The sequence below is a fragment of the Alosa sapidissima genome, chromosome 15, assembly GCF_018492685.1.
Source record: "Alosa sapidissima isolate fAloSap1 chromosome 15, fAloSap1.pri, whole genome shotgun sequence".
Taxonomy (NCBI): domain Eukaryota; kingdom Metazoa; phylum Chordata; class Actinopteri; order Clupeiformes; family Clupeidae; genus Alosa; species Alosa sapidissima.
In genome coordinates, this window is record NC_055971.1 from 3,790,362 (window position 1) to 3,804,408 (window position 14,047).

General features: G+C 43.5%; 1 long non-coding RNA gene across 1 annotated transcript in view; it reads left to right on the forward strand.

Moving 5' to 3' along the window:
* Positions 1-14,047, forward strand: part of LOC121684458 — a 41,283-nt gene that overhangs the window by 25,497 nt on the left and 1,739 nt on the right. Inside the window, exon 2 of the long non-coding RNA XR_006023137.1 lies at positions 5,222-5,268. This is a non-coding gene — a long non-coding RNA (uncharacterized LOC121684458). The remainder of the gene's footprint in view (positions 1-5,221; positions 5,269-14,047) is intronic.

Here is a 14,047-nt window from a genome sequence, read left to right on the forward strand (position 1 = left end):
AACCTAAAACATGGAGTGGCTTGGATCCTTACTAAATATCCATCATATTGAGGTTTTTGGTGAGCATTTGCTTGTGCTGATTGACTTTTAGTGACCTCGGCGCCAACCATAATTTTCTCTGTTCTAGTCCACCAACAGAATGAGGAGATGTCTTTAGGGGAGAATCAGGAAACAATGATACAGTGTGTGTGTGTGTGTGTGTGTGTGTGTGTGTGTGTGTGTGTGTGTGTGTGTGTGTGTGTGTGTGCATGCGCTTTTGATTCAAATGCGATGTTTTTCAGGGTTTGTTTGAGATGGCTCTGAGTGAGTTAGCTTTTGTCTCCAGCAGTTCCCCTGGTCTTTGCTCTCCACCTTCCCGTTTGCGGCTGCAGATCCTGCAGCTGCCGCCAATAAGTCCCACTAAAATGGTGTCCGTGTTTAGTCTGGCACTGAGCGCTGCCAGTGATTGGCAGATGGGTCAAACAAAGTCATTTCATTGGCCCATTTCCCAGCAAATCTTCATGTGCATTTTACTGGTGGTATCAAGCAAAGCCCCCTTCCTCCACCGAAGCCCTGACTAGAACCAAAACAAAACAGAACTGAACCCTCCGCCCTCCACACAGACACACACACACACACACACACACACACACACACACACACACACAACCTTAGCTACAGGGTTTCCCCCCTGGAGTTCAGAGCCACATACATCAATGTAATAACTGCTAAAACTCAGCGCATGGGGATAAACTGAGAGAAGACAGAGAGACAGAAATATACAGCTATTGCGCTGAATTCTGAACTATGGAATATGAGTGTCCCTAAGAGTGGGGGAGTAGAAGCCTCCTGTTGCTGTGAGCATGACGTTAGCAGCAGAGATTTAGCTATTTATCAAGCGCCAGAGGGGCTTTGGCCTCTGACAGGTTTACATCTGGAAAAGTGAGGAGAAGCCAATTGGTTGTGTGTGTGCTCTGCATGGCACAGGATCCCACTCTCTCCAGCGCCTGCAACACACACAGAGGTGGCTTACACTCCTCAAACAGCTCCAAATGAAACCACCACTGTGTCCAAATGTCTCAAGACTTCCGCAGGCTAAAGGCTTGTGTGTGTTAGCAGTTAACTGTTACACTGATACAATTTTTGTGATACACTGTTTTTTGAAGACTTTTTGGCATACAGTACGTATGTGTTGTTGAAGGCATTCTGCAATGTGTTTGAAGTTATTGTCATTACCACGCAGATGGCTGATCCAGCAGCCCCATCAGTAAGCAACGCTCCCTTTCCATTTGTTCAGTCTCGGTCAAGCTCTTGTGAACTTTGACCTCAGTCTGCTGGCTCCTTAGATATGAAACCCATGGGGAAAAGGGGGCTGGGATTTGGTGGCTGGAAGGGCAAGTGTGATCGATCTAATAACTTCAGCCTTCTGATGCTGATTCTCAGCTCAGAGCATTTTGTATTGTGGTCTAGCTTATTAGATTGTGCTCTTAGTCTTCAATAACATTAGATAAAAGCATCAGAAATAAATAAATAAATAAATAAATAAATAAAATCCTCTATTATTCCATTATTCCTGTTAATACAAATGTTGCTATACCTTTTAGCTCATGATAAGGCATACTGTGAGTAAGGGATAATTCCTTCATGGCATTGTAGAATTCTGTTGAAAGCGATCAACGGCACAGTTGACTCAGTTCATTTTTTTCCTCCTACAAAAAGACAGTGAAATCTTGCAAATGTTTTGGAGACAGGATATGGTAGATGGAATAAATGTTGATGGCTGTGATCCGCACTGCTGTTTTTGTTATTATTGTTATTCTGATCTTGTTTTATTATTCTTGGAGGGGAAGGATCTGAGGCGAGGAATTTTGCAGGTTTGGTTACATAAACATGGCTCTGCAGAGCTGGGAGCAGAAAGCTGGGAGGAGGGGAAGCACATCTGTCAGAAGGAGTAGGGTTTTGTGTGTGTGTGTGTGTGTGTGTGTGTGTGTGTGTGTGTGTGTGTGTGTGTGTGTGTGTGTGTGTGTGTGTGTGTGTGTGTGTGTGTGTGTGTGTGTGTGTGTGCGCCTTTAATAGAATTCAGACTAGGAGTCTTATTTTGGCAGGGCAAAATGCAGCCCTGTGCGTGAGTCATGAGTTCTGTCATATGTTTGAGTAATTGCTATGAACCGACTGACTCCCCCATGCATGTAATGCTGCCTTGTGGCCAAGTGGCACGTGAGTACTGCTGCTCTCTCTCTCTCTCTCTCTCTCTCTCTCTCTCTTTCACATTGTCTCCCTCCCTCACCTATGTATTTGAGTGTCTTATTCTCACTCCCTTGTAAATACACACAAACACATATGCAGACAGACAAACACATTGAACACCCCCCCCCCCCCCCACCCCAACCTCTACTGTTTGTTCCTGTCCATTCAGCTTGAGTTATGGGAACTGTCCTGTCGGTGCTTTTTTACATGTAAACAATACACATCCATAGTCATGCTGTAATCTGATTTTCTCTATCCTCCGCTGGCTCTGTGTGTTGTGGTGTCTCAGCTCTGTGTACATTTACTGTATGATTGAGTTTCTGTTGACTATCACATGTGTGTGAAATGTGAGGAGACTGTTTACATGGTTCGCCTCAGCTTTGCAGTCTGTCAAAAGCCCCCTCATGTCAAATGGTGACGCAGCATGAAAAGTTTGGCTCTCTGCTGCTGATATGGTCGACTAGCTGGCACTGTCTGAATATCCCATAATTCAGTCTCGGTAAAGGCTTCAGAAAAAAAAATCCAGAACCAAAAATATGACGGAGGTTGTTTTCTTGACTGTTGACTAACACATACCAAGTCAAAGCCTGGCTTTCTTGATCGCAAAGTTGCAGGTGACTCTTGTTTAGAATTTACCTGGAAATTGCTGTGAACATGTTTAGACTACATCTGTTTTTTTATCAGATGAACTGAGGCAGACTTACATTTTAGAGAGTCAATAATATGACACCTTTTTACCAAGCTGTAGCATGACCTGTTTTAGTGCATTTGTTTTACAAGCCTTTACATTTGCAACTTGGGCAAATGGAATAATAGTGCCAAAAGCCATGATTCACAAATAATGCGGTTGCTGTGTAGTTGTAGAAAAAATTAGGTGCATTTGTAAAATCGACGAGACATGCAAATTATCTTTTAATTATTTCCATTTTTCTTTAATGTTCTGGGACCTGTCCTTTATTTATTTGCAAGTATAATTTTTATTTGAAATATTTTGTATTTGTAAAATTAAAAAATTAGGGTATTTCTAAAACAACTTTGTGGTGTTATGGCAGTCCTATAATTCCATATACTTGAACATTTGAGCTAGCTGACAGACTAGCCACTCCTGTTATCTGACACTACACTACACTAGTAACTACAGGATGGTGGTTTTCTGCAAAAACTGACTGTGAAAAACTGTAATTTTCTACAGTTTCTTTACATTCGCTGAGGTAAACAGACACAGGTATATCTGAACTTTTGTCAGACATTTAACATTTATGAGCCAAAACAAGCAGCTTACTTTGACGTGCACATTTTTGCTCTATTTTTTCTTAAAAATGGACCTATGAAGGTTCAAAAATGTAAACAATCCCTCCAAAACTGTCAGTTTGAACTGCAGCTGCTAAGAGTTTATGAAGCCCAGCATTAGTATTCTGAAGCTAAAGCACGTAATGTGTGGATGTATCTGTAATGATGAAGTCTGACTCATTCAGCCCAACCTGTAGATCTCAAGCTTCTACTGACACTTGTTTTGATTGACTGATATAGTGCACCCTTATTGCCACGACCGCTGTTTTCATTCCTTTATAAGCATGTTGATTTTTTTTCTCGTGTGTTTTTACTGGCAGTGTTTGTCATGATTACTGATGAGGATAATAAGTCATTTCTAGTTTGGTAATGAATACGTTGTATGACGTGACCACCCATTCACCTTCTTATGTATATGTGCGGCATGCACAAACATAAGCTGATATGTGGAGCTGAGATATGCTTTGTGGGTTTTGTAAGCAAAACCACTGATCCATCTCCTGATTTACCTCTGTACGCTGCCCAGTCCCTTCTGGAATGTCTGAGGCTCCCTCGGGCAAACATTTAACCTTAGCCTGGCTATGCTCTCAGAAATCTGGCATGACTTCAGTCACAATTTGCTGGTCATTAGAGTTAATGGAAGTGAGTACTCAGAGGGAGAGAGAGCCCAACAAATATGTCAGCAATGCCCAATGCCTCTCCATTCGGCCCTCACTGCAAGTGTTCAAATTTGTCCTCGCCCAAAGATCCTTGGTGCATTACTGGCATTGCTGCATTGTGTGAGGACAATTTTACTTTTACAATGCCCCCCTAAGGAGCACACCAATTCCAAAACAGAAAGAGATGGAGAGGGAGCGAGAGAGAGAGAGAGAGAAGAGAGAGAGAGAGAGAGAGAGAGAGAGAGAGAACAGTTTTGCTGATAGCCCTTGGTCTGGTTGAGACCCACGCTGGGTAAGGGTCAGCTGCTCTCGGAGTATGTGCTCAGCCTGCCCCTGATGACCCCTACATGAAAGGGAGCTCTGTCTCCGAGGCAAGTGGAGGCATGCAACATGAGCATCGTATTTACTTTGGATACAGTAGGCATTCCTGATCATCACCACATTAGCCAGTGCAATTTCATCTGTCCTGATGGCCAGGGGAAACAGGCGGCCGGCCAGATGGACGTTTCCATGGCTCCCATAACGTACGACCCCCAGCCACCTGAGGTGCTATGCTTGCTTGATTTAATTAATTATTTTACTTCTTTTCACCATGCCAAGCAAGCTGAAGGCAGGCCTGGGGTCTTCTGGAGAGCTCTTGTGGGGGCATGCATGTGACCTTGTGGCTGCATGTTGTATGATACTACTCATAGAGAGAAAGAAAGAGAAACTGAACTCTCTCGTTCAACTATGGACCTGTGCATCTGTTATCTATTGTAATTTATGTGCTTCATTTATCTATTGTGTATCTTTTTTACCTTTCAGTAGTGCTCAGTGAATGGTCTCCTTTGAACTTTCTTTACTTAAAACGATGGATGGGGTCTAATTGTACTTTTGGAAGCGTGACCAGATTGCATACATGTAACTATGGCACAACAAGCTATTGTGCCTTTTCAAAAAAGAAAAAGAAAAACAGAAAATATGACTTGTGCATGTTTTTGGCACTGTACTGTTTAACATTATTCACTTGATTGATTGTGCTGTTTGTTTTCTTTTTATCATTCCAGTTCTATCAAGTCCATACATGAAACCAAAAGCGACAAGACATTTCTAGGTAAGGTGTTTTCTCTTTACTTCTAAGACAATGCTTGGACCAGTAGAAGAGTGTGTTTCAACTGAAGCAGAAGCACTGCGGTGTAGTTTTTTTGCTAGTCCTGCCAACGTCATGGATGAGCCACTTGTCATAAACCCGTAGATCCGAACTTGTGGTAATTTCCACAGCACAAGCTCGTGTCTCTGGGTCTCTGTCTCTGTGGTGTGTCATACATCCTTGATGGCAATGAAAGCTCCTCTGATTCTGTCAGGCCACCGCTAATTCATTCAAACCTTTGCAGTTTTCCAGGTAATGTGATATCATCTAGGCAGAGTCATGAGTGAGTCTGTTTTTGGCATATTTGTAAGAGTATTAGGGAGGATTTTCCAGCATCTCTCAGGAACACTGTTTTAAGAGGCATTTAAATGAAGAGTATGGGTCAAGGAATTCTTCTGCTCGTAGAGCAGATACCATCTCAACCCATTGAGCCAGATGTTTTGTGGATGTGTTTGCTTTTGTCATTTCTCATTGATGCGATTCCAGTGGGACTGAGTGATGCAGGGTTTAGACTTTTGGCTGTATTTCTTTTGCAAAACCTCACATATTTGAAAACCCATTGAATGGAAATGTGGCCCGGTTGTTACTTCAAATGTAATGAGACAAGCAGAGTTCTAATGAAACCGTTTCATTTGTATTTATTATATTTCAACAGCAAGACAAACCACAATCTTAATGAGAAATTGTGTGTATCCGGGTTGAGGTAGTAGGTTGTATGGTTTAGAATTACACCCTGGGAGTTAACTGTACAACCTTCTAGCTTTCCCTGGAACTCACCTAACTCATCCAGCAACGGTCAAACCAGGATAAGATCTCAGCTAATCAATACAACTGGGAATTCAAAAGGATTTCGGCCTTGGGGTTCAGTTTAGTCAAGTTCACATTTTTTTCTTTTGTGTTCTTTTTACTGAAATGAACACTAACCCCTAAGTAATACAATTTGGTCCCAGGAATTACTGTTATGTAAACATGGGATGCAAATGAAGTGCATAAGTACAGCATATTCAAGGGTTGTTTCATTTGTCAGCTCCAGACATGATCACAACCAAACAGGATGCCTACAGAGGTCCTCTAGCTCTTTGTCAGGAGTCTGTGGGTCCAGTTTTCTCAAGGCACACACTGTCCACTGATTTACCACTTCCTTTGCATCTAATCAATTCATTAACGCTGTTAATTAGGACGAGGGGCATTCTCGTGTTCTGAGCCAGCTTCTGATTGAGGTGCTGTCCAATTACCATCTCATTCACACCACAAAACACACAACCCTCAACCCAAGTAATGGCTTAAATGAATCAACCCCAAGGATCAATTAAACACAGCATACACCCTACAGGCATTAGTCTCTCATTGGCCTTGACCACGATGCAGGGACGTGCCATCCGCAGGCAGAGCAGGCAATCATTGGCAAAGAAAAGGGCACTTGAAAAGTCCATTCCACGTGAATATACCTGGGCTCCTTCAGGGGAGACACTAGGAGTACCACTTCAGCAACTGAATCCATACATATGACTCTCTGTCTTCGTTTTAGTTTGTCGGAGTCAGTAGAGGATTGTATCAAAAGAATGCGAAGTAGTTGCTGACTCTAGAACAGATCTGTCCCTGAGCTGGATGTCCAGATTCACACACATTGGTCACAATAGACCAGGGAGAGAACTGATGCAGGGTCAGCTGCTGTGGAGAGATGTTGTGTAGCTTCTCTGGCTAATCTGGTAAGACCATGGTAGATTTAGTCTTTGAATTTAACATGAGCCTTTTTAAGAAATTGTTATGTGTTTGCATAGTTTTCCTCTTTGGCATAGGACTATGGATACTGGGGCTTAGCAGGAGGTGTTAGAACTGTGTCATGGTGTTGGATTCTTACAAGCAAGCTGAACGATTAAAGGCCCCCATTGAGTTCTCAGAGATAGTATGATGTAGCATGACTTGGATTTCCATCCCTTCTATAATCTCTGCTCTGGTATTGTTAACTTGGTCATGCAGTGTCAAGTTCATTCTCTTTGTAAGTTTGAACATTTTCAATGCTTCAATACTACAAGGTGCTTTGTGTTGTATTCATGGAGGCGGTTGCTATTTTAGCTCTCTGTTAGGATAAAAGTCTTTTTCAGACTTTTTCAATTGAATAAAGTTCAATACATTTTATTCATTTGGATACACTTCATATTTTATTGAATTATTCAATAACGATATTTTATTTAACTTCACTGCCCTGTCAGAATCGATCATAGAACCTCTACTTTATGTTACATCTAATCTGTGACACTATTCAAGTCTTATCCGTCAGTTTTGTGGATGTTGCTGGATTTGTCTGCAAGGTCCACCGCATTCAAACTGTGTCCAGTTCTTTATCAGCTCATTTATCTTCTCGAAGCTGTGTGGACGTCATTGACCTTCACCCCTCCCAGACACATCTCTCATGCAGCCTGACACATTCCCTGTGAGCTCGGGCCAGAGTGGACATAGAGGAAAGGGCACATGTAGACGACCTGCTAGTGGTGCATACCTTCAACTTCCTGCAGCTTTATCTTTGCTATGGGGAGAGAAAGTAACAAACTGCCTAACAGCATGCTGTTTTATACCCAATAAATAACGATAATATATACATGCTGGACTGAGGTGACATTGATTTGTCTGGATCTGGTCCTCCCTGCGCTGTGTCAAGCACTTTCTCCAATCAATGCAGCCATGACCTCTGACCCCCCTGGAGAAATCGATGACATTGAACGGCGGGCCAGCATCAACAAAATGGCCCTTGACCGTTGTCTGGTGTGACAAAACATGATGGTTATTAATACTCTCACACACAGACACCGTCTGGATGGTGCTTCTAATGACCTATAAAAGTGCTCCAGTGGTATTATATGTAGAGCTCTAATCATCTGCACTGCAGTTTCTACATTCAGAGCCTTTAGAAGCTCATTTTGGGGCTAGGCGAGACACTGGAACAAAATTATATTTTAATTCATTTTTTTTCTTAATTTCAGCTTTACCTACTCAGCTTTGTCCATTGTTTTTGTAGATTCGTTGTCAGTGCTGCCATAAGGGTAATAGGCACACTGGGTTTGACAAAATGTTCTTCTAACATGCGGACCATACTCTAGATGAGAAAATATGGTGAAATTCATACTGTCCCGTCCCTATCCAATTTCTTGTACTCACTCCAGCTGTGTACCTGAAGCACACTGATGACATATAAGGAGAACAAGGACAAATATTTACATATATATATATATATATATATATATAAAAGAAAAGAAAAAAGCAGCAGCATATAAATGTGTGGAGGTGAAAGGGGATCACAGTTGGAGCCTATACTCTGCGGTGGTGGTAATAGAGTTGATTGATTACAGCCGCCAGTTTAAGGCCTCTATTGATTTCATTTGCTTTAATATTCCTGTGCTCCCCGAGCCTCTCGCCGCACACATGGACTTGGACTTGAAACACAAGCTCATGCAGAAATGACTCCTCCTTATTTGGCTTCGCAAAATAAACGTCTCAGAAAGGGTTTCAGATATATTAAACTGCACAACACAACACAGCACAGAGCAGATGGACTTGAACATGCATTCACGAGTATTGTATGTATTGATTTACTGTGGGCTGAGCTTGTTTACATTATTTGGTAATGTTTAAAACTGAATTGCATTTGTGAAATAGTTAGTACGGCTCAACAATGAGTAATTACAAGTTTTGTTACAATGTAATTACACAGCTAAATAAATACAAATCAGCCTTCTGTCATACTGATATTACATTTTCATCATTGCTCCACATCCTTCCTTCTCTCTACTAAATCTTTTGCATTGTTTGTGTAGAATGTCGGGGATGGGAGTAAACAAAGGATATCCAGTCAAGCTGTGCTCCTGTGACATGTGACTATCCCTGCCTTCCGTCAAGTGAGGCAAAGGAGCTTTGTTCTCCTCGTGAGACGAAACCATTGATTGTTGAAGGGTCAGTGGGAGCTGTGTGGACACAAAAAGAGAGAGCTAAAGGAAAAGAGAGGTGCGGAGAGATTGAGAGAAGGACAGAGAGAGAGAGAGAGACAGAGAGAGAGAGAGAGCAGCAAAGTGAGGTGAGGTTAGGGAGGAGTGGAAAGTGGAGGGCTGGTGCCGCAGTGCCGTCTTCCACTGTCTGAAACTCCGCTCACTACAGCAGCATTGGGTCGCTCACAGCACCCAGTCTGGAAGTGGCTAGCCAGAACTACCCCCTTCCGCGGTAGGATCATTCTTTCTTCTCTTGCTTTCGGCAATTTGGTCTATTACACTCATTTATGTCTTACCGTCATTGTTTGTGTCAGTGGCAGCACTTCTGTCTCTGGCGCGACGCAGTGTCGCCAACTCCCTCCCCACCCCCAGACTCCCCTGTTTGGCTACCATGGAGATAAGATGATGGACGTGACCAGCAATCCAATCACGGGCGGAGAGCGAATGAGGGAGCACCTGCATTCACCCCACCTGCCCCCTCATTCCCTTAATTTGCCTCCGCCCCGCCCCATCCCTCCTCCTCCATCTCAGTCTCCCTCTGGTTCAGCGGCCGCCACTTCCTTCCCCTCTAAGATGGCTACTGATGGTGGTAAACGATGGCGGCGGCTGGGCTGATTGCAGAGTTGTAGGCTTTTGGAATAGTCGGAGGTAAATGACGAAGTCCTGATTATCATCTGATTATCATCTGATTATCATCTGGTCTGGGATTCTATCAAATCATTTGCATCCCTCTTTCCTCCCTTTCCTCAACCTCCGTCACCTTTCACCCCCTCAGTCCACCACCCTCATGGGAGCAGGGAGGGCCTGAGGAGGTCTGGACATGGTGATGTGGGGGGGGGAGGGGTGCGGAGGGGGAGAGGCTGATGGACCAATATCATTTATATTCTTGCCTGATGACAAGTGACTTGTTTTCCATCAGAGGGGGCTCAATAATACAAATATAATAGTAGGAGTACAAATAATCTGGTGAATTGTCAAGTGGTTGGTTGTAGGTGATTTCTCAGGGGGTTTTCACTCGTCTGATATGTGTATTAAGGAGACAAATAAAAGCAGATGGCATTCTCTATACTAGCAGTCTCATCCACCTAGAATTGACAACTCACTCTGTCCCACTGTGTGGGTGTTTGGCGTGTCGGCGTGTCTGTGTTGTCAGTAGGAGGGAGATGGGGAGTTTGGTGTGTAAGGGGTGGAGTCCTCATGGTAGTGCATTCCAGCAAAATTAAGTCAAAATGTGTCTGGTTGAATTATTGTCTAAGTAGTTTCTTTTTTCACCGTCAACCCTGTTTGCCTGCAGTACAACACAGGGAACTAACTGCTGTAGTGTAATATCATATACAAATTGCGTAGCGACATGGCTTTTCCAATCCTGTAGTGTGTAGACTGATCATTGTGTTAGGGTTGGAGGGACAGCACTGCCCTCTGCAATCCCAACATCAGCGTGCTGGGGGGTCCGATGGCGTTAGGGGGAGGTGTGGGTCAGCAAGTGTGTGAGAGATGTGGACTGATGACCTGCATTTTGCAGTGCGGACAAAGAGGAAGGAATGACTGTCTGGCTTGTGGGCGAGGGGGTGGTGGGGAGGGCTGGATTGTTCCTCCAGGCACACAAAGCCTTATTACAGTCGAGCAAGATGCCGTCTCTGCTCCAGACTCCATCCTCTCTAGCGCCATTTGAAAAGAAGAGAAGAGAAATCAAAAGTCGTGCGAGACTCCGCTATTAAGCCTTGTCATCACCATGCCGTCTCGTCTCCCTTCCTCTTCCCTCCCTCCTACCACGCTCTCTTTTTTTCTGGGGTTCCTTTCTCTTTTTTGCATCATTGTGCGCAGTGATTTGAAGCAGCGCTGCATCTCCGATGTGGGCTCTCTGGCTCTCTGTGACTGGCCACTGAGCCGCTCTGTCTGCCGGGACCAACATCAGCCACCTCACGCCGGACTCCGCACCGCGTCTGGCCCCAGCCTGGCACGGAATCAGTCGGGACGCTACCTTGGCCGTTTCTGAGTGAAAGGAGGGAAACGAAACCAGAGACTTGCTGCTCTTCTGTTTCTCTCTTTCTCTTGCGTTCGCTCTCTTTCCCCTCCCTACCTTTCTCCCTCCCTCCCTCCCTCCCTCCCTCCCTCGCTTGCTCTCTGCACAGGGTGAGAGGTAGGACAGGGACAGGGAGATGGAGCCGATGCGTGGCCCATGTGAAGCAGACAGGCATCCTGCTTCAGCATCCTCCTGTGCCAGGCAGACACAAGCGCAGGCTACTGGGCGAGCCGCACTGCTGTGGGTTCCAGGAGAAGGAGCACGAGCCGCTGATCTCCATTGTGCCGCTTCGACAGGGCAGGGCGAGTTAGTCTTGTCTCGAATGTGTCGCCGGTTCAGTTCTGCAGGAATTGGACCGTTTGTGTGAGTGTGTGTGTGTGTGTATGTGTGTGTGTGTGTGTGTGTGTGTGTGTGTGTGTGTGTGTGTGCGTGTGCATGTGTGTGTGTGTGTCTGGACGTCTGCCGGCAGCCGCACTCCTCCCGTTCCCTGAGACCCTAACTCGTGAGGTTGTTGGCTACAAAAGATCACGGGTCAGGCTCTTGGGACCTGGGTGGAGGGCACAAGCAGCTCTGGACACATCCAGCCCCCCTGAGCAGAGAGGAGTCGGCGGCTCAGCTCCTAAGATCAACAGCACGGGCGTGTGTGGCTTGGCTGATGTTGTTGAGAGACTTGTTTTGCGTTCCTTGTGTTTTGGCCCGGCAGATTGGCCCTATGTCCCACAGAAGTTTTTTTTTTATTCCACAAATGTGGAGTCCACTGAGTTACTCAGAGGAGACATTTACGATACATTCTACTCTTAGCTGGACTAAACATTTGGAAGACGAATAGTCTCTAGGCTCCAAAGGAAAATGAGAATTCTATTATAGTATTTGGAAGAACAAAGAAACAAAGTTCTGACTTTGAAAGATCAGTTAATCAGTCTATTAGATATTAAATGTGATTATACTGTAAGCTATACCCTTCTTAGAAGTCACACACACACACACACACACACACACACACACACACACACACACATACACACATGCACACACACAAACCTAATGAACATGTTTATAGAAAATACTATTCCTTTTTTCAATTCAAGTAGTGCCCTCTAGGCTTGTCACAAGCGTGGTGAATGCATTATAAAGTGTATCAACAGAAGAATTTATAGCAAATGTAATATGAATGTAATACATTGACTTTGCTAGCTGCCAAGGCATCTGGTTGCTATTAGTGTTGTATTGCCAGACTGTGAATGCAGAAGAGATACTTTTGTAGGAAATGTCAGCAGCATAGTAATTAAAGTAGCGTTGGACTCTTTTTCTTTTAGCACACAATTAGTGAATTATGAGCAGAACCTAATCAATATTTAAATGTTAACCTTTATGCAATCAGAATTTATTCTTTCAAATTCAAATCCAATTTTATTCCTGTCTGACGTTTCATGTGCGCCAAGAATGAGAAGTCATGGTCTGGCATATTAGTAAATATTTGTATATTTTACAAAGAGGTCTTATAGCCTCTCTGACGCTGCTTGAATGAAATTGATCTGATACCCCCACATTGTGTTAAAAGACTTTTTTTAAATAAAAACTCTTTCTACAGATCACATTAGGTCAAGTATATTATGTATTTTTCAAACAGAAATTCCTTAGCTGTGAGACCATTGCTAACTAATTAAAATAAATTGTTTTATTTTAAATATGTAAATCCTGTGTGGGAAACAAGTTAAGTTATTTTTTATATTATATTTAAACTGTACAACATACTTATAATGAAATGGAATAGACTGTGAAATGCTCTAAAATGAACAAGATTTTTAGATCATCGAGAACATCCAATATGAATCAGGTCTGTCAGCCAGATGTTTGCCTAAAGGTTTGTTAATCAAAAGAGTCCAAACATTTGAGACAGAGCTTTCTAAACTTCATATTGCTTTTGTGAAATTAAACAACTTTGAAGTCCATGCTCCATCTATTACAGTTGGAATATTTCCTGATTTCCTTTCCTGACATTTCTTTTTTTTTTCTCTTCAAGAGAGGGTATGTTCCCATGCATTTGTGCTTCTGGATTCATTCAGTAAACACAATTCATCTCAAGAATTGATGAGCTGACTGAAATATGATTGTTCTGGAGTCTTTTTTCTGTCCCAAACTGATTGTTTTTTTTAATCTGTGCTAAAAAAGGAACTGTGGCATAAAATGCAGCCTCAACAAAATACCCCCCCCCCCCCCCCCCCGCATTGGCTCACACTGTCTCACACTGTCTCATTATGCATTGCACGTAGATATTTATTTATTTTTAATCTTCACTCTCAGTGGTGGTTTTCAGCTAATAGTGGGTTGTTCCTCAAAGCCCCCAGCAACAGTAAAGCAATAGGCATCCTCCATGAATACCAAAGAGCCAGGCAGAGCAGAGTGAGTGAGTGAGTGATGAGACAATGGTGGGCTACGCATGCCATGTGAGCAACTTATCAGGTCTGCCTCCCAACGCTCGCCACTAAGCAAAGAATGACAGCTAATCCAGCACTGGGCTTGGATCTCACGTCCACCGACTCAGGGTGACCTGTGATTGCGGTTTACTGTTACAAACGGGACCAGGGTTTGAAGTACCTGTGGAAAGTGCTAAGCCAGTTGCAGACATGCCTGTACAATTACATGTGGCATCCCTCTTATTTTCTTCTCATCACAAAAAGAGCACTTTGTTTTATCAAGTAGTACAACAAAGAGAATTCCATATCTCTATTCATACCAA